We start from the raw sequence: 19,717 nt of genomic DNA on the forward strand, positions 1-19,717 counted from the left end.
GTTGCCAATAACATTATCAACCAACTCATGCTGACCCAAACTTTAGTATGTTTGCTGCAACTTCTTTGAAAGGATGAAAAGCGTTACATCAGAAGCAGAAGTCAGACAGCTATCAAAGGCTGGGCTCACCTTTCAAAAACCCCTGCCTATGATGTTTTCTCCATTCTCTTGCTTTTAATTCAACAGGAGTCTCTTTCTGTTTGACTGAGGATAACTCATTCCATCCTGCCTGAAACTCTGTGTATGTCTTTCTCTCTTGGAATTTCAAGAGGGAAGTCATGGCCTAATGGTTAGAGAGTTTGACTCCTAACCCTAGGGTTGTGGGTTCGAGTCTTGGGCTGGCAATACCATGACTGAGGTGCCATTGAGCAAGTCACCAAACCCCCAACTGCTCCCTGGGCGCCGCAGCATAAATGGCTGCCCACTGCTCCGGGTGTGTGTTCACGGTGTGTGTGTGTTCACTGCTGTGTGTGTGTGTGTTCAATTTGGATGGGTTAAATGCAGAGCACGAATGTCACGTCACTTAAAAAAAAAAGTGTCTGGCTTGCTGAGAGTCTTAGTGTGTAATAATTTGTAAAGTTCAACAATTAAAAACCTGGTATACGATGTGTGCTCATAAATCAAGGTGAAAACGATTTACACAGTCAAAAATATTCAAGTTGACTTTGAACATGGGATTTTTATTGACAGAATGAATAATATCCAGAAGAACAAGGCAATAATGCAAGAATCAGTTTAAATGTTTAAAATAAACTTTAGTATCTTATAACAAATTTAAATTAATATTATACAATCCCCCTTTTTTGGCAGAGTCTCCTAGAACTTGCTTTAATGTTTATTAAATTTATATTAATTTGACATTATTATTTATTAACTTGATTAATTTGCTTGATTTAGGCAGCAGAATGAGAAACAAAATTTCATTCAAATTTAATCCTGTCTTGCAGGCATGAATTAACATAAAAACCAACCGCCTGTCCAGAGGCCTCCATTGACCTGAGGGCCCTGAACTGTCACAGATATTGTGCACATGCAATTAAATTCATGTTTTTGACAGTGTAAGTGAAAATGATGCTATGCCTAAGAAATTATTTTAAAATGGGGTTTTGTGATATGAAGTAGCCATTTTGCATAAAGGAAGAATGAAGTGCAGATAATGATCAACAGAACAATGTTTTAAGGTAGATGCACAAGTCTCTTTTATTTATCAAACTTTGGCCCATGACCAAAACCAAGTCATAATGATGACATAAAATTAATCCATATAAAATTTCTTATTATTATCATTGTTTTTAGTACTGACCTCAAACTTTTGGACTGAATCAGTATTTCTCACATCACTACTACTGGCATTGTCTGTAACACTGGGTCACTAAATCCCTGGTTGTCCCTGTAATATTAGAGATCAGAGTTGGAGATAGATATTCTGGTGGACTGCCACAGTTGTTGTTGACACACATCTCATATGGGAATTAGGCCTTTCTGTCAGCATTATGATTACCTGCATCTCTAGCACTGGAAAAACATTATCAGTAGCTTCATTTTTCAGGGAAATCATCACCATGATCATCATTTACTCACCCTTTTGTAGTTAAAATCCATCAGACTATGGTTATCTTCAAAACACAAATTAAGATATTTTATAATGAAACCTGAAAGCTTTCTTTCCCTTAAGTAACCGACCATGTATGTATATATATATATATATATATAAAAAGTAAAAAAAAAAAAAGTTTGACTCTCAAGAGTGTAAAAAGCTTCATTTTTTTCCCCAAACAGTAATTCAATGACATTTAACACAGTAAAATCACATTCTATAGGTGAAGAAATTGCTTAATATTTTCAATTTAGATGTGTATTTATCTGGATATTTGATTTTAAAATATGTAAAAATTTAAGTTAATCCAAATAGATTTAGTGATAATTTATGATATAATCATGTAAAAAAAAAAAAATCAAAAAAAAAAACAACAATATAAAAATATATATATATATATATATATATATATATATATATATATATATATATATATATATATATATATATATATATATATATATATATTTAGTTGAAAGTGAATTTTTAGTTTCAGTTGACTAGAAATTTGATTTGGTCAAACTTTTTTTTTTTTTTTTTAGGTGAGAAAAGTAAACCGATTCCTTGTAACAAGTTGAAGCAATTTTTTATTTTATTTTTTTACTTTGATCCAATTATCATTTTTCAGTGCAGTAATAATTTTTCACAATATGAGTATTTTTTTATAAAAAATAATAAAATAAATGCAGCCTTGGTGAGCATAAGAGAGTTCTTTAAAAAACTATATTGTAATATGTTATATATTAAAAAATATTATATTTCAAAAATATATATATATTTTTGTGGCATGTAGGGAGGACTCACATTGGGACACTTTTTGCCATTTAGATGACTGGAAAAATATAGCTGTAGTAGAATATTTATATACAGACCATGCCTCCACTGTATTTTTGTAAGGGAAATAAAGTGCAGGTATAGTGAATAAATATATTATTGTCAAGTCGAGTCATTGTTCCTGTAAATATTTTTACAGAATCTTAAATTTGAATGACATAGATCTCTATCCACACAGGTTCCTTGACATTATAGTTCTGTAAACCACAGGCCATAAATTGTGCATTTGTGCGAGAGTGTGGTTCAGATAGGGATTCGTGAGGATCTGGCAAGGGTCTTCATTCATTAAACACAGAGACACTGATGATTCAGAGTTCCAGTGACTTGATTACCTAAAAAATGATGACATTTCCAGGAAGCGATCACAGGTTGAATTAGGAATAGCTTACTAGCATCGGCCTACTATTCCATATACTCCTAAGAAAAAAAAGTACAAAAGCTGTCATCTTTCAAACCCATTTAGGTACTAATGTGTACATTTAAGGTAGTAATATACCTTTGAGGTACTAATATGCACCTGTTAGGGGTAAATATGGTACAAAAGTGTACAGCACTGTAAGAATTTTTAGGTAGCATTTCGTTTTAATGGGACAGCCTTAGACTATTGAACTAGCTATGTGACTTGGTGTGGTTTATACTAATTATTATGAATAATAAATGCATTAATTGTACACTGGTGTCTTTTATTGCAATTATTCACACAAGGCCATGTATAAAACGAGTTTTCCTCAGATTGTGCCAAATAACACCCCTATCCGTGCTAAAATCATTGTAACACACTGCCTCAAGTGGCTGATTGCTTTAATCTAATAATCTACGGCACTACGGCTGCCTCAGTCACTCTATTCACAGGGAGTTTTTAGAAGGCACCGTGGCAGGACAGCACGGTTAATGTCTCCTGTTCATTTTTCTTCGTAATAGAACTGTCAGTGGGAGACACGTGGCAAAAAGGACGCACTCTGGTTCAATAGGAACAGAGTTTCTGCACGTCATGGGGAAAAATGAGACACCCACTGGTTGGGGGGAAATGAAATTCACACCGCCTGCCAAGCACTGGAGCGATTCATCACCTCTTAACTGTTCTGCCTCGGCTGGTGTGGAATAATTCACCGTTGGGTGACAGGTCAGGCCACGACGGGAATGATCGCACCTGACCTGCGTCAAACACCCGAGAGACACACCGCCGGGTGTTCCCTGTCTGGAGTGATGGTATACTCGAATTAACCCTATTAGCACTAAAGACCAGTGACCCCAGTGATGGAGGAATTAGCTAGAGCCTCAAAATGAGACTGATAACCTGTTAATGTTAAAACGTATTATTAGAACAGACATTAAGAAAATTAATCATTATTACACAATATTATCACTGTTTTTTTACATACCAAAAACCAAAACCGAAGATATGACAGAAAGTATTTAAAAGCAGTATTAGTGTGACTTCACTTGTTTGAGGTGAAATCTGAGGATTGGCACATTTCTGGATCAGTTATGGTTGCCTTCTGGAGAATGTTTGGGTGAGTCTGAATTTTAGTTTAAATGAGTTTTAACTATGGTGCTACTTTAGTGTAAAAATATAACGTTAACATCTAAAGAAAATTCAAACCCTCCCTTAAGAAAATGTCTTGCTATCAAACTCATAATAAATTTCTCAGCATCTTTCATTACCTGCTCTGTGGGTTGTATAACAATGGTGGGCATGATGGGTAATGTTCTGTACCCTTTCCTTTGTGTGAGTTTTTCTTCCCCTAAATTAATATCTGAAAGTAATAACACAAACATTTATAGCTTATTTACAAAAATAAAAGAGGCAGAAAAATACACTTCTGTGATTTGCAATCATTTGCCCACTGCAGTCATTTGTACATTCTGAATTATTCCAGTATATCATATTTTCTATATTTATCTAACAACCTCTTATTTCCTTAGTTTGATGTTTCTCCTTTTATGTTCCACCGAAGAAAGTAAGTCATACAGGGTTTTAGACGACATAAGGGTGAATGTTTCCTTTAATTTATAGTCATATTTGATATGTTGTAGTAGATTAAATATGTAAATCCTAAGAGCAGTGCTGTAAGTGAGTGTTTTAAGTTTCATATCTTCATGCTACACACAGCACCCTCAGTTTGTCTGTTCAGCCTCTTGTCTTGGTGAATTCTCTCTCCCATACATGCTCACACATCAATCAGCTGTCCCAACTATCACGTCTCAATCTCAGACAGACCGCTCTCTGGAACCTGATCAATCAGTCCCTCTCTGTGGGCCCTGCGCGCCCGCGACAAGACAAGGTCTTGGCTGTCCCTCGAGGTGCCTGTCTGAAACCTGTCACACATAAATAATGACAGGAACATCATTAGAGGCCTTATTTATAAGGACCCTGCCAGATAAATTCTCTTTATTGTGCTCTCTTTTTATCCTCCATTAAACTTTATGCTCAAGCCTCTGTGGAGCAGAACGAAATACTGAGGTTCGTTCAAGTGAAGGAGAGAGACTATAGACTGAAGGTGGTTAAAGAGCAGTGCTTTGGCCTAAGGCCCAAAACATACTCTATGCAAGTACGTGAACGCAATCGTTTCTAGTCACGCAAGCTTGATTAAATGCATTGCTGCGTCCTGGACTGTGTCAGACTGCAATTTATAACATAACTCAAATACGCACAACGTTCTCAACGTTGCTGCAAGGGCCGATATAACGGACATTAGTGTAAACAGTTTCCTTCTGCAGCCAGTTTCTCTTTCAGGCCATGGCAGAGCAACAGTTTGAAGAAAATCTTGCTGAGAAAGTTAGTTAAAGTTGATAAGTTAATATCTAGCTGGCAGAATAACAACATCAGTTTTGATTCTACAGACATTAAGTAACTCTGTTTGTGTGTTTGCATTGTTGCAAAGCAATTATGTGGGCTTGAAATATGTGTCAGGCTTTAGTCATAAACACTAAAATTGAAAAATCCCTTAATTTATCTGCAGCTCCATTAGCATATTCATATGCATATTCATATTTTTTCCATTTCATATTCATAGCAGCGTACTTATTCTAATGGAGGTTAATGTAATCCAGAGAGGCACTTAAAGGAGTATCACATGACTGAGTCCGCTAGTCCTTCACACTCCAGAATTGCAGTCTGCCGCTGATGTTATCTCTAATAATTGTATTGTTCTCGCTGCGCTTATCACATTAATAATATTTGGCAAGTCTTCAAGGGGCATTCAGATACTCTCCTAGCTGTGGTTAATCTAATTCTGTGTTTGCCACAACAAAACCTTGTCCTGGGGCATATGATTCAATTATTAAATATATGTATTATATGCATGAGAGGTTAGCACGATGAGTTTTGAAGTTTGGGGAATTATTTATAACCAACTAGATTTTATAGCAGTATGATTTCATTTCAGCTTCAACTTTTACATCAGCTTCTTTCCATCAACATCATTCCATCATTGAAACTAAATGGTGACATGAAAGCTGCTTTCAGCAATGACTGATTTAACCTGATATGAGTTAATTATTTGGATTTATCATTTGCATTTATCTCTCTAGTGTTTAATAAATTAATGCGAAGACCAGAAATAAAAAACTCCAGTCCTCAGAGGTAAAGATGCAGAGAGATAAAAAAGCAGAATTTACTGCCAAAGGGAACAGACAGTCCGTTTTAATTTTTTGGTTATTTTATGAATTTTAACCTTTTAAACTCTGTGCTGACCGTTTCTCTGATGCTTTTAACAAAATTATAATCCACAGTCTAAACATAGGGCTGAAAATTTTATGAAGGAAGAATAATATTATTCAGAATTCTTTTTTTTTTACTAAGAGAGAAACAAACCTTTTAAAAAACACCTCCTTAAAGGTTAAGTGTGTAATTTTTGCGCTGTCGAAAGAAAATGCAGAACTAATGATTGTTTTCCAATGGCATGGTGTTTACACTTCTCTAGGAAATCAACTTGCCAATGGCCTAGTAAAGTTCTCTGTATTGTATGTGTATGGAGGAAGAAGAAATCTGCTTCATGTGCTATGTGAACACACAGTCAAGAGTCATCAGTATGCAGTTTAAGTTATCACTCCATATGTTGACCTTACCCTCACACTCGGAACTCTGAGCACAGATCTGTCTTAATATCTCAGAGCAGTGAAATATGTCCACAGAGACAAAAATAAATGAATGAACAATATGTAATAAAAAAATAAATAGTCATTTTATTAATTTGTATATTCATTAAAATTTATTGAAAAAAGTAGCCTAAGCCTATAATCACAAGAAGCAACGGTTAAATATGAGTTAAGTTGAATCAAATTGACTGTGAAAGTCGTTTCAGCTGATTAAACTTTTTAAACTGACTTAAAAAATAATTTGTTGCCATGATTTTTGGATTATAACCTGTAACATGTCTCTGCCGTACCCAAATTAAGAATGAGCAACAATCAATTTCTACAGACAGCAGAGAAAGAGAAAGAGCAAGAGCGTCTACCTCAGCAGCAACAAATCTCGCATTCTCACATCTGTAGTGCTTATTTTGATCTTTAACGTTATAGGTGTTTGATATTGTTTAAATCAGCACCATGATTTGTTTTGTTTCATTTTATTTATTAATGATTAATTAGTTGATTAAGGTTGTTTGAATTGCTACAATGACAAAGTTGCTTATATTAAACATAAAACTTTTATGAACAGAACAAATAAGACTGATGTACCTGCGTTGTAACACAAATAAATGTGTTATTAAAGGGATACTCCACCCCAAAATGAAAATTTGGTCATTAATCACTTACCCCCATGTCGTTCCAAACCTGTAAAAGCTCTGTTCGTATTCAGAACACAATTTAAGATATTTTGGATGAAAACCGGGAGGCCTGTGACTGTCCCATAGACTGCCAAGTAAATTACAGTGTCAAGGTCCATAAAAGGTATGAAAATCGTCATCAGAATACTCCATCTGCCATCAGACGTGCAATCTGGGTTATATGAAGTGACAGGAACACTTTTTGTGAGCAAAGAAAACAAAAATACGACTTTATTCAACAATTCCTTTGTCAACCTACTCCTCTGTGTCTCTCCATATCATCATATGCTGCATATACTCTTCTGTATCATTCGCGCCACAAGGATGTGCTGTTTCTACATGTATTTAGCCTTGTTTTGAAAGAAAACAGCGCATCCTTGTGGCGCTTCTGACGACAACTTTCATACCTTTTATGGACCTTGACACTGTTATTTACTTGACAGTCTATGGGACAGTTCCAGGTCTCCCGGTTTTCATCCAAAATATCTTAAATTGTGTTCCGAAGACGAACGTAGCTTTTATGGGTTTGGAAATACATGGGGGAAAGTGATTAATGACATAATGTTTGGGGTGGAGTATCCCGTTAAGGCTTTTTGGATTTTCCCCTTACTTTCAATGAATGCTTATGGCTCATTATTTTTAATAAAACAAAACAAAACAAACAAAACAAAAAACATAGGCTATACGATAAAATAGTACAATGACAAATTCACCTATATTAAACTTTTAACTTTTATTAACAAAATAAATAAGCATATGTTTTACCCGCATTTAATATGAATAAATAGCCTATGGATTTCCTCTTAGTGTACCTTAAAACGATCGTAGTTTGTGGTTTATTATCTTAATAATTAAAACACATCAGCCATAAAATAGTACAATGGCAAATTCGCATATATTTAACATCTTACGTTTATTAACAAAATTAATAAGATGGATATAGCCGTTGTAACCCAAATAAATAAGGTATTTTCCCTTATTTAAAACGAATGCTTAGTTTGTGGTTCATTATTTTTTTAATGAAAAACCCAGCAACAAATAACCCCCCTCTGTTTTATTTCTCAGCCTCCACCCCCCCAGCTCAAAATACATTCCCGCGGCTGTGGCCTGTTATTTTCCATTCACAAATGTTCACATATGTATGCCGTTGAACTGGAGTAGCAATGAGATTTGGAGTAGGATTGGTTATGTTTTACTTTTGTAAGTTAATAGGATTGTTAAAATGTACACACTACACTTTCACTGGACAAAGTTCACCAGCATTCTCTTAGTGACATTATAGCATACTGCACTTCCATAGTGTTTTTTTTTTTCATGCATAGCTCTTTTTCTACATTTCTGCTGTATATGTGGATTAAAAAGTGCCTCATGACCGGCCTTACATCATTTCTTTCCCATCTTTTTTTTTCTAAAGCCAGTTGTAAGTCATTATATTGGCCATGAACATATTCCTAGAAGATTAAACAAATTCATTCATCTTGCCACAGCTTTGATGATTAATTATGTCTCATTATGGAATATGATGACAATAGTATGCATATGCTGTGTGGCTTGAGAGATGAAAGCAAAAACAGTTCAAGAGTGATTTTGTTTGGCTTTTTAACAGCTTGTCACCCATAATTAGAAAATGGCTATACACTATACAGACATGTTTGTGGACAATTGAAATCTTGGTAAAGGTTGGAGAGGGAAGAGATATATCCTCTGCACATCTCACTAATTAAAAACAGCTTGGTCCCCAGTTGATTGAGTAAAAGGAAGGAAAGAAAAGTGTTTCTTTATGTGGAAGATTCTTTGAAACCATGGTGAGAAATCAAAGGTTGACCTTCTCTGTCTGTTCAGTGCCGTTGCTGTAGAACTCCTGTGGCGAGTGGAACTCAATGCACCGTAGTGGGAATCAATATGATGGAAAGGTGGGATAACTTTAGTTCCTCCTCAGTGGATGTGCGTGCCTTTTCCTCTTCAGAATAGCAGTCTTTTATGTTTTGATTTCTAATGTACCTGGTTGATGTAGCTAATTTAAATTTTATTACTTAGTGGTGTTTGCAGTTATGCTACTGCTAGTATCGACTGTCTTTGGTTTTTCTTCTAAAATTTGTAATAAATAGTGCAACAAATGTATTATTTTTAATAAGTATGTTAATTTAATAATGTAATTTTATTGTGTATGCTGTTGTACGTGTATACAATTATTTGCTATAATTAGTATTATATATAATGTAACCCATCTCTCTAATAGATATATCCGCAATGACCACTGTAAAACTCATATTGGTCAGCCATTAGCCTAGTTGTATCCTGTGTGATTTTGGTATATCTGAGCCCATCTGCTAACCACATTTCAGCTCACCCATATCCTATTTGGCCAGTGATTTCCCTGAGAAGAGATATGATTTCCTTTTTTTTCCCCCCCTCCCCATTTACTTCTAATGGCCTTCGTTTAGAGATGTGATGACATTATCCTTGGAGGTAATGCCTCCTCTGGGGCTCTTGATGTACTTTCGTCTTAGAACTAGTTGGCTAAGTCATTGTGACCCAAAAGAAGAGAGGTTTTCTCTTTCGCTAATATATCCCTGATTGTGAAGCAAATCTATGGATGTATTCATGTGTTTGTATAGGTGCGCGAACTGTGACAAATAACCCATAGAAGTGTAGTTATAGTCTAAGAATGGATACAAAATGGTAAAATAGAACTGCAAAATATTCTAAATTATAGAATTATTCTGATTCACTGTCTAGAATATAAGAACAGGTCTTGTGTTAATGGCTCGTCATATATACAGTAGGTGTATGGAGGGTATTCATATAAATTCCATTCAAAACATTTAAAGCATTTCCTCAGATTTTGTTCTTTTAGGCAAACTGATTGAATGTCAGTTAGCGCAAACTGCACCTGAAATGAAACTCTACCCTTTTAAAAGTCTCTCATAGAATTTCTAATCATTGTCTGCCCATCCTGACAAGCAAGGTTCCTTTTGTGTAATAGAAAAATGTTCAGATGATTAAAGAAATAATCTTCTAAGGACTCTTTTCATTATTTTTAGTGCGCTTTTGAAATTATATGTCTTGATTCCTGACTAATGGCTAAGAATACAAAAAGGGCATTTACCTTTAGTTCATTAATGAACTCAATTGTTTGTAAATATTTATTTTAATACACAAATCTCTAGTGATGAAATAGCTTCTGTTTTTTTTTTCTTCTCCCTTGCGAGGGTATGCTTCCAACACTGTAGCTTTATTTTCCATGTAGGTGTGCAGTATGATTTGGAGATGTCATTCACATGTGGTGTTGGAGTCCTCTAACTCAAGATCTGCTTAAGACTGCTTTTCATTCATTCATTCATTCATTCATTCATTCAATTCATTCATTCATTCATTCATTCAAGTACTTGCTTCTAAAAGTTGATTTTTTAAAAGTACAATAAGTTAATATAATAAATGTGTATAGTTATAAACAGGTTTTTATTGTAACACTTTTAATTTGTTTACCCTTTTTTTTTAACAATGTGGTAGATAGGTGTATTTCTGATGAAGTCCAGGTAAAGGATATGAACAGCACAAGATAAATAAGGTATGTTTCCAAGTTTAGAATTCAGTTTATGTGAAAAATTGCAATACAGCAAAAACAATTGCAAAAACAATTACAGAATAAGGCATTGTTTTTAGGTAAATTTCGGAATTGTATGTAGAGCAACATGTTTTATTTAGACTTGTTGAAGCAAAGTCACCTGAATGTTGTTGTTTTTTTGATTTGCAGCGTAACACAGCAACAGTGGTGTGAGTTGGTTGCAGACACTGTTTTTGGTAACCAGAGGCCAATTAGGAAAGGTGTTCAGGGGAAAGCTATTTGAAAACATAATTATTTTCATAATTTTGTTTGGTGATGTTAGTGGCATAGACATGACACTTCACCTTTAAAGTTTAAATGGCAATGACAAAGTGACCCACCAAACAAGAAGGTTTATTTTACTGTTTCAGCTTTTATAACAATGTGTTTAGCAACTTTTGATCGATTTCTTACAGTCAGCATTTAGTTGTTGTCGTTTTTATTTGTATTCATAAGAACTATGGCAGCAAATGGCCAATGTTAGTGTGTTTGCCGGAGTATGTTGTGTGGATGGGCCACAGGTCTTATTTTACACCGTCACTCTTTTACTACTTAGTGGGAGGCAAATCAGTTGAGCTGAATTCACAGATAAGGCGGTACTGTCATATAAACAGTGTTACATGAAAAGGTTCCTTAAATCATGCATGACATTTCAATCTCTCCTCCCTTGTCACTTCAGCGGGTGACATTTCTGATGAGATGGAAAAACACTGAAATGCACCATGTGGTTAAAGGGATTAGCTTTGTCTCTGATTCAGAATATCACACTCTCTCCATTTACCACTGTGGATGAACTTAAAATGAAATCGAAATTAAAAACACCCTTCACCATCAATCTGTTGATGGATGGTAGATGTTTTGTGTGCCACAACATGAGGCAGTTTCATTATGATTGAAAGAAGAGCAAGTTTAATCAAACTAAAGTATCTCAGACTGACATTTTTTGCATACAGACTGTTTGATTTAACTAACCAAGGCCAAAATAATAATATTTTCCCCTGTGGTGCTGCATGCTGGTCATTAAGTCTAGGCGAAATCTAACTGTCAAGTATCTACCAGTTTATATTTCTAAAAGCAACATGACATTTGTCATATCAGTCTGATTTGAAAATCAAACTTAAATTATTTATTTATTTATTTATTTATTTTTTTACAAGATGCAGCAGTCAGCATACTGTATCCTCAAAATTCACACAAAATAATTTTCTAAAACTTGTCAAGTTTATTGAAACATCATTCTGATTTGTTCTGCGGCTTTAGAGCAATGCATGAGTGTGCCCTTTGGCATAATATAAATAAACCATAATATACTCAATTTTGAGTTGAGAAAATTGAGAAAACACTTTTGAGTACTTAAGGTTATTTAGGTCTTACATTGTTTGAAAATAGTTGATAGATCTAGGATGGATTGCAATCATAAATTTTAATAGAAATCTATGGGTTTTGGGGAATTTTGCTTGTTAGCTAGAAACTCTATACAGGTGCATCTCAGTAAATTAGAATGTCGTGGAAAAGTTCATTTATTTCAGTAATTCAACTCAAATTGTAAAAATAGTTTAAGTCTTTGGTTCTTTTAATTGTGATGATTTTGGCTCACATTTAACAAAAACCCACCAATTCACTATCTCAACAAATTAGAAATACTTCATAAGACCATTAAAACAATTTTTTTTAGTGAATTGTTGGCCTTCTGGAAAGTATGTTCATTTACTGCACATGTACTCAATACTTGGTAGGGGCTCCTTTTGCTTTAATTACTGCCTCAATTTGGCGTGGCATGGAGGTGATCAGTTTGTGGCACTGCTGAGGTGGTATGGAAGCCCAGGTCTCTTTTACAGTGGCCTTCAGCTCATCTGCAGTTTTTGGTCTCTTGTTTCTCATTTTCCTCTTGACAGTACCCCATAGATTCTTTATGGGGTTCAGGTCTGGTGAGTTTGCCAGTCAAGCACACCAACACTATGGTCATTTAACCAACTTTTGGTGCTTTTGGCAGTGTGGGCAGGTGCCAAATCCTGCTGGAAAATGAAATCAGCATCTTCAAAAAGCTAGTCAGCAGAAGGAAGCATGAAGTGCTCCAAAATTTCTTGGTAAACGGGTGCAGTGACTTTGGTTTTCAAAGAACACAATGGACCAACACCAGCAGATTACGTGGCACCCCAAATCATCACAGACTGTGGAAACTTGGTCCTTGGACCTTGGTTTCCAAATGAAATACAAAACTCGCTCTCATCTGAAAAGAGGACTTTGGACTACTGGGCAACAGTCCAGTTCTTCTTCTCCTTAGCCCAGGTAAGACGCCTCTGACATTGTCTGTGGTTCAGGAGTGGCTTAACAAGAGGAATACGACAGCTGTAGCCAAATTCCTTTACACGTCTGTGTGAGGAGGCTCTTCATGCCTTGACCCCAGCCTCAGTCCATTCCTTGTGAAGTTCACTCAAATTCTTGAATCGATTTTGCTTGACAATCCTCATAAGGCTGCGGTTCTCTTGGTTGGTTGTGCATCTTTTTCTTCCACACTTTTTCCTTCCACTCAACTTTCTGTTAACATGCTTGGATACAGCACTCTGTGAACAGCCAACTTCTTTGGCAATGAATGTTTGTGGCTTACCCTCCTTGTGAAGGGTGTCAGTGATTGTCTTTTGGACAACTTTCAGATCAGCAGTCTTCCCCATGATTGTGTAGCCTAGTGAACCAAACTGAGAGACCATTTTGAAGGCTCAGGAAACCTTTGCAGGTGTTTTTAGTTGATTAGCTGATTGGCATGTCACCATATTCTAATTTGTTGAGAATTTGTTGGGTTTTTGTTAAATGTGAGCCAAAATCATCACAATTAAAAGAACCAAAGACTTCAACTACTTCAGTCTGTGTGCACTGAATTTATTTAATACACAAGTTTCACAATTTGAGTTGAATTACTGAAATAAATGAATTTTCCACGACATTCTAATTTATTGAGATGCACCTGTAGCTACAAAATATATAGCCATTTGAGTGAGAACATGATGAAGCATTCTGCCAAGTTTGTAGCTTGAACTTTAGTTATGTACCTGTTTTCTTGCCATAATAAAAATGATGAATTTGATAAATAAAATGATGAATAATGAATAAATTCACACTATTCAGATAAATGATGTAAATGCACAAACTAGTTTAGCAAGTTGTGAATTTGTTAAAATTTGATATATTGCAAATGATAAAAAAAAAAAAAAATCTATCTCAATGTGTCCTACTGGCCCTTGCAAAAACTAGTAGTTCTGCTTGCAATCCTACATAACCTTCACAAGTCTCAACCAATCTCAACAAATTTGAAAGTCATTTTAGATGAATGACAGCCCTTACACGCTCATTTAGATGCTGTTCATGAGGTAGGTTGCCACATACATCCACAATGAGTAATTGTTGGTTGCTTCTGTCCTTCATTTCAGCAGATGAAAATGTCTGCCAGGTACATATCAGTGGGACATTTCACACTGATCATGCTGTATTATGCAGTAATTCATATTCAGAGGCAGGGAATCGCCTTTAACTGTGAAGCCCCTTTAGGGAGCACAACTAGTATTGTAGTGTTGTGCTATGAATACTGACACAGTTAAGAAGTGAACTTTACAATATAATGCCAAAATGTGCCACATTATTTGGTTTGACATCATATGAAGGATCTAAACAAGTGCAAAGCAGATGCTGGCTTCAGGACCCCATGAGTTTTGCTGGGTTGTGATGATTATTTAATTAATCTAGTTTTGGTGCAGACGTGTCTATATTTCATGGAATTTAAATTTATTTGTAAGTTATGAAAATAGTGAAAATAGTCCACATGACATCATATTTCATGTCTTAAGAAAATAACCATCATTTACATCAATATGCATTGAAAATCTTGCCCTTTTATGTAGCTTTCAAATAGAGGATGGCACCTTTTGAAGCGTCACATCAAACATCATTGGCTGTATTACATTATATCTTCTGACAAACCTATTACCTGCCAACATATTTGATTTTAGAGCTACAGATGAAGGGAAAGAATTTTAGTGAATAAATTTGGTCTTAAATATCAGTCTTTTCATGACATAACTGAAGTATAGCTTCAGATGACTTGGAATATCAGTTGTATAGACTACTTTTTATGATACTTTTAATGTATGATGTGCTAGATACTGCTGACAATGGCAGAAATGTTAAGTCCTGCCGACTATGACACGCCGTGAATATTGGATCTAACATTTCTGGCATTGTCGGTATGATCTAAAAGCTGAGTTTCATCCTTTGGAGCTAATCTATTTGCGTTTCTTGGAAAAAAATAACCTTAAATGGGTTTTGGACTAATCCTTTACGGAAAAGAACAGGTTTTTCAATATGCCATTAAGAAATGCATCAAAAAGGACAGAAAATTGTGTTCACCAGGTGATTTCATAAAGTCATTTAGGTTTATTTTACAGCGCTGGAATAGAAATTAAAAGACAAATGAACACTGGTGAAAATTATTGGTGATAACTAAACCGAACAAGCTCCTGTGATGAAGCTAGATTGTGTCAAATTACTTATCTGTCCTCTTTTTCATATTTTTGTCTGCATTAGGAGTCATTTCTTTGTTCCACAGGGCTAGTGTCCTTTCTTTATCTAATATACCTGTTCTCTGCTGTAGAAACACAATGTGAAAAAGTCAGAATGCGACTATTATCTGTTTTGGGTTTGTAATAATATGTATTGAAGACATCTGGTGGAAATTCTGAGTCATCATTTATCTAAACTGTTATCTTCTATACCATATATGCATTTCCTCATATTTGATGTCCTTGTCCTTGTGCCTCCTTTTTCGTCCTTTTGCTTTGCCTGCGGTTTGGTCTGTAAATGTTTCAGACTGGTTTTGAGCGACTTTTTGTCAGTATGTTTTATGAGTGATCGCGAATTAGCATCTGCTTAACACCATAAAACCACTTTACACCACCGGATCAATTAAAACGAATCAGATAATTTAATTCATTAGGTTGTTTCATCAAAGTGAATGGCTGTCCTCTCTTCCCTTGAGAATTAGAAATGTGCGGCGTGTGCCATAAAAAGGGAAAATGTTTTGATTAGACTCACAGACCCGCAGATAAATTGACTTATTGAACATTTTCTACTGGACGTTTGCCAAGGGAAACGTGGATTTCTGTCCTTCATTTGTCAGTGAAGGCTAATTCGAGGCTAAAGCAGTCTGTTAAAGCAGTCTTTCTTTTCTATTTGAATAAAATAAATGCTAGGCGATCAACTACTCCATTTAGGGATTGTTCTGTGTCCTTGGAGCATTTACATAGGTTGTTTGTCTTTCACATGAAATGCAGGAGAGAGTGGGCATTTATCTGCTTTGAATCCCACCTGATTCCATTCCCTCATTCTCTCCTTTCATCCGAGCGTCCTTTGCCTGTCTATCATGCAAGAATTAATCCTTGAGAAACACCAACAGTTTCTGTTATCAATTATTAATCCATCTCCATGGCAATGAAATGCAAAGAAGAGGAGACATTCATTGGTCATTAAAAGATTATTCCCAAATAGAAGCACATTCAATGGTCCATGTTTCTATATGAGTTGTACTAAAGGATTCCTATATATTTAAACACCAAAAAAAAAAAAAAAAAAAAAAACATGGTACAACTGTGATTTTTAGACTTTGTTTCATAGTGTTCTTGAAACTACTTTAATGTGCTATGTGAATACCATAGATCATGAACATTAATATCAACGTACCATAGTCTTACTATGGTAACATTGCTGTACCATAGTACTGCGATAGTACTTTTTTTGTAAGGGTCAAAAAATCCATGATGTTGATATATGCCTTGGTACTGATTGATTCTCATATTAATATACTTTAATATTTACTGTACATTGCAATTCAAAAATAACATATTATTACAATGGTCAATGTCAACCCCCCACCATGGTATTGCTATATATGGTACAAAATGATTTCAATATGCATTTTCCATGGCATTTACACTTACTTTACTTAGTACAAATTCAAAAATTCATGTTATTGTCTCTTTTTTTTGTCCTAGAGGATTATTTCATGATGCATTGTAATTTTCTGATTTTTAAAAAATGTTTTTATAATGTTCTAATGTCAGAAGTTTCTTTCTATAATTTTGACCTTTTTTTAGAACTTTTCTTACAGCTGAAATATTTAAAAGGCTATAATATAACCATGCGACTTTCACATACAGTCTTCTCAACTTTGAGCAGTGTTTTTGCAAGTGCATATATTAACCGTGTCTTTCCAGACTGTTCCATCGTATCCTAGGAGCCTGCGTACACAATGCTGCACCCTGATGCACCGGTGTTTATCTGTGATGCGTGTTTCCCTCTCAGCCATCCGTGGGAAAAACCGACGGAATAAATGAGTCTTCTGCCAGGGGGCCGGAATACACAGGTAGAAGGAACTCCCAGCTGTTTCGCTTCAGCAGCAATTTTCGTACTAATGTAGGATATTTTTTTTTTTTTGCAAAAAGCCATTCCTGTGGCACAATCTAATCACATATTGACGTGAAAGAAACAGGTTTAATAAAGAACAGATATCTTAGAGCGAGGTGGCGGCTGACAGATGCGGTATCAAATAGACCCCACAGAGAAAATGTTTATAGAGTCAGTGAACATGGAGCAGGGACGTGTGTGAAAAATGAGAGCTGGATGAAGTTGGTGCAGTAGTGTGGGTTTATTTCGTATTTTGTGTGGGTAATGTTGTAATGTCTTTGTGGAGGAAAACTATGACTAAATTGTGTTTATAGGAAAAAATGGATGGAGATTTATATGATGTGACGTACAGCCAAGTATGGTGACCCATACTCAGAATTCGTGCTCTGCATTTAACCCATCCAAAGTGCACACACACAGCAGTGAACACCCACACACCGTGAACACACACCCAGAGCAGTGGGCAGCCATTTATGCTGCGGCGCCCGGGGAGCAGTTGGGGGTTCGGTGCCTTGCTCAAGGGCACCTCAGTCGTGGTATAGCCTGCCCGAGACTCGAACCCACAACCTTAGGGTTAGGAGTCAAACTCTTTAACCATTAGGCCACAACTTCCCCCAGTCATATGGTTAAATGGATAAAAAAAAATATAGAAGTACGAGTTGTGTGCTATAATCAAAGTTTTCTGAAGCCTTTCAATAGTTTTGTGTGAAGAGCAGATTTAAATGTATGTCTTCAGCTCTGCCGTAGTCCTCAAATTAACTTCCAATGATTTGCATTGTGTTTAGTCACAAGACATGTCATGTGCATTCATGATTGTCTTTATTTAACATCTGAAGAACAAACACAGTCTAGATCCTAGATTTAGCACACTCATCCACTAGATTGTTCCTCCAGTCATCTGCGAACTAATTTAGCCCCCAATTAAGAGGAATTATGTAACTTCTGTAGCGAATGCTCTCGATTCAGAATGCAGGTTTTATATTTACATGCTAACTAAGATCCGTACCCTACCTGAAACTGAGTGACAGATGCCTTGATTAATATCCCCCTGGCTCAAGCCTGATAAGAACCTGTGCGTCTTGCTATCTGCCTCTGCCAGACCTGAGACAATCCATCAGACGGTCTTAAGAGAGTGAAGCATTCAGGGTTTGGTAAGGGATGTAAAGACGCATTATCTCTAGCTAGCGGCTGCACACAGATAGAGGCTGTTGGTTGTGTGTGTACGTGTGGTGAAATATAGCACCTGTAGAACGGTTTGGTCCCAGTGTTATTACCCTGAGAGCGCTGGGGTAAAGGTGAGTAAATCATGTTCTATACCATGATAGCCCTCTAAAGCAGTTACTGACGAGTTACAAAAACACCCACTGGCATGACACTGTTGCTGTCTCCCTAAACAGCATGTGAGAGAAGATTTAGAGCATCTCAAATATATGTGGAAAATAGTACTTTCTCTGATGGACTTTGGAAGTGAGGAACTCTGCATGTCATTCTGCTAATGCTTCCCACAATTCCTGTGTGCAAAGGAAGAGGTGAAGGTCAAAGATGTTACAGCACATTTTAAATTAACATGAAATTTAAATAATATGATTTTATGGCAATGGATTTAGCTTAATGCTAATGTGCAAATGCAAACTGTAGGTGATAAGAAGGACAATTTAATGATGTGATTAGTATGTCTCAGTACTGACGTACTGTTTCATTACACCATCGATAAAGTACCATACACTACCTTTCAAAACTTTGGAGTCAGATTTTTAAATGTTTTTGAAAGATTCTCTTTGGGGCCGTTTACACAGAATGTAATTTTCCATTTCACTGCAGTACTTTTAGATTGATTTTTCAATGTAATCATGCACTGGATGGACATATTTGACCATTGCGTCTTGTCTTTTGCAACGTCTCTGTGCATGACATGCTGCTTTAAAAACAGCGCTCAAATTAAAAGTTCAACTTTTAAAAAACGTGAACACTCAAAAAATCTTTTGTGACATTATAAAGTTTTCATGGTTACATTTCATTAATTTAATGCATCTTTTCCGAATAGAAGTATTAATGTATTTCTTTCATCATCATCATCATCATCATCAAAAAAAAAAAACTTACTGAGCCCAAATTTTCTTTAGTAATCCAAATGGGGCACAGCTCCAAATTTAACAAGAGTGAAATGTGAGGAAAAACTTGGCTTAGGTGAATTGTTTATGTGCAATCTATCAGTTCACCTGTCCAAAGTTCTTTTTGGGCTCTGGACTCAAAAAAGGCAGGAAATGTCAGGATGATTGTTGACAGCATTTGCATGTTGAAGGCAACTCTGTGAAGATCAATTCATTCTGAACCTGACTGTCGTGAACAATCTGGCTTGGCTGATGTTTTGAATCGTTAATTATGCAGTGTATTCAGCTGTGCTGAATGTGGCACAATGTTTGATGTGTATCTGGAGAGACAGGAGCATAATTTATA

Source organism: Cyprinus carpio, chromosome A6, assembly GCF_018340385.1.
Source record: "Cyprinus carpio isolate SPL01 chromosome A6, ASM1834038v1, whole genome shotgun sequence".
Taxonomy (NCBI): domain Eukaryota; kingdom Metazoa; phylum Chordata; class Actinopteri; order Cypriniformes; family Cyprinidae; genus Cyprinus; species Cyprinus carpio.